Genomic DNA, 2,846 nt, shown 5'->3' with positions numbered 1-2,846 from the left:
CCCCCCATCCGCACCACCAGGCCTCACTCTCTTCCCCCCCCTCCTGCTCTTTCTCTGTCTCTCCATGCATCCCTGTCATTTACAGTCCTAATGACAAGACACAAACTTCCACACATTCAGCCCCCGCAGAGCGAGGATAATCACATTACAGCCGACGACAGGGACATAAACCAAACTCCTCCAGCAGTCAGTTTGGACGCACTCAGACGTGGATTTGCATAAATCCAAACAGTACAGTCAGCAGCTAAACGGTGTGGCGCTGCTCCTCTTTTTCCATCGCGGATGAAGAAAAAAAAAAAAGAAGAAATCTCCACCACGCTGTGAAGCGCAGAGGGAATGGATGGATGGAGATGGAAAATAGTGAAAGACTTTCTCGGTTTACAGTCGCCACACAAAGCTAGGACTATTTCTAGGCATCCCATTGGTTTAACAGAGGTAACAACACCACAGCCAGCTGGAAGTCAAGGACAAAGACTCACGAGGGATTTAGTGTCAGATCCAAGTTCCCATGCTCCGTCTGCGCTGGCCTTTTTCTTACAACTTCTCTGTTGACCTGCAGATTAATTCAATACCTAAATATTGACATTCCTCCCTCTAGTGTGTGGCTCTTATCTTAGGAATGCATTTTAAGACTTTGTCATTGCGATCAATCAACCAGAGCTGATAATTTTCAAAATGCGCGGCGCCAGGGACTTCCCTGCTACTGCAAGGTCACAACGAGGGAGATAAGACAAAAGTGGATCAGTCAAGGTGAAGCGGCAAGTGAGCATGAGGCATGTCCGGACTTGTCGAAATTCTCTGGCAGAAGCATTTACATTTTTATGATCTTTTATTTGCATTTTTGTCCTCAGCAGGTGCGCGTCTAGCAATCCGAAGAGCTAACCGACGCAACACGCCACTAACGCAACACTAGACGCTGACATTTACACGCCACTACGCTGCATTCCAGTCAAGGTCGGACGTTCGAAGCTCCCCAATAAAATTTTCCGACCTCTGACCTCTGCGGTTTAGTGTTGAGAAAGAATACAATGCCAATGGAGGTAATGAGAGACGTGGGTGTTATCAAGTTTATTTATGTGTACTTTGTGGTCAAAGTTTAGGGAGCTGGTTGGACTGACTGCTGACATGTCTCATGCTGCAGAGGAGGTCCAGGAGACCGAGAGGATCATTCCAGCTTATCATGACTTGAGTCTTATTTTTTGTTGCTTTGAAGTCAAAATGGCTGCTGTGAAAAATGCCTGTTATGGCTATGAAAGTTTTGAGTATGTAAAAAAAAAAAGAGAAAAAGAAATATACTCATTATTTATTCACTACGTATCTACCCACCTACAGCCTACATCCCAAAGTCACAATCTTACAAACAACGATTGTGGTCATGCGACGTTAAACTGCATTTAGGTGTTAAGGATTGTGATTATGACATTTGGATTATACAACAGTGTAGACAGGATAATATGTCGGCATTTAATGTTTCTGCAAACAATGATGTTTCGGCCTTGTGCATGTTTTGTTCATGAGGTAATCTGTTGCCTTTTCATTAGAATTCTAGTCATTTTGTGTTTTCTTTCTATACACTTTTTTTTTTTTACAGTTGTAGAAGGCAAAAGATAAAGATAGATTTGATTTCTTGCTTTTTTAAAAAACTCTATAGAAATATTGTCATTCTGTATTTGTCTGGCCGTGATACTCACGTTGTGAAAATCTGACATGGTGAATGTAAGGAAATGCAAAGTTATGGGTGCAGAAAATGAAATTTACCTGTATTTATTTTGGCAGTTGTTTTGGAATATGTTACACATATGCAATGTTGTGAGCTGTGAGGCTATATTTATGTCCCCCAAAAAATATTTTTTACATTTCTTATCCTTAATTTGATACCCAGAGCTCCAATGTAAAGGGTCGTTCCACTGTATTTAGAATCGCAGAATCTCTGACATCGGACATTTCTACAACACGTGTCATATCGCATTTACATTACATGCTTATGACAGTGACCACAGTTCGAGACTTTGTTTCAGCATTCACAGTGTGACATCACTGGATATCTTTTAAGGAGACCTCTCGATTTCCAGTGGTTTTTATGGCAACAGAACCAGGGTATTTTTAAGAAGAACTTGGGGCATCTCCAGCTGTGTTGTTGTCAAAAAAAACTTTGGTGTTTTCAACGAGCCCTTGGGGAATCACCGGCCGTGTTTGTGGCGACCAACACAGGTATTTGAAGCCAAACTGTGATCTTTTCCGAAACCATAACTAAGTGGTTTTTGTGCCTAAACCTAACCAGACCATAAGCACAGATGTGTCACGGGATAAAATTGAAAATTGCTAGATGCAGCTTGAAATATTCCTCTGGTTCTTATTTTGATAGTTCCAATATAAATGGTCCACTAGTTCCACTGTAATTTATGAATTGGGAGGGCGGAACTTGACATCTGACTTCCAACTGTAACATGACGGAAGGGTTCGTGGGAGAAGAACATGTGGGTTCACACAGCACGTCATTTCCCAGGCAAAAGTAATCAAGTGGCCAATCACAGAGTGATCTCTGTTTAATACAAACATTATTACAAGTTTGCTTTTATCTCATGGTTTCAATATCTGGCTGATTCGTTTACACAATACAAATCTAATAAAATGTTCTCAGTGGTTTCGGACAGAAATGTTGATGTGTGGTTTGCACAGTGAGTGTGCGCGTGGGTGTGTGTTTATTACAGGTTCTAACTCTGGCATTAAACCATGCAGCAGCATTATAAGGATATCCAGGTGGAAGTATAAACATCCTGGCACAGCTTAAAACAAATCCAGCATTCCTGGGCTTTGTTTGGTGTCAATCATACAGTACACTGTGC

The sequence above is a fragment of the Sparus aurata genome, chromosome 7 (genome assembly GCF_900880675.1).
Source record: "Sparus aurata chromosome 7, fSpaAur1.1, whole genome shotgun sequence".
NCBI classification, from domain to species: domain Eukaryota; kingdom Metazoa; phylum Chordata; class Actinopteri; order Spariformes; family Sparidae; genus Sparus; species Sparus aurata.
This window is presented reverse-complemented; position numbering follows the sequence as displayed.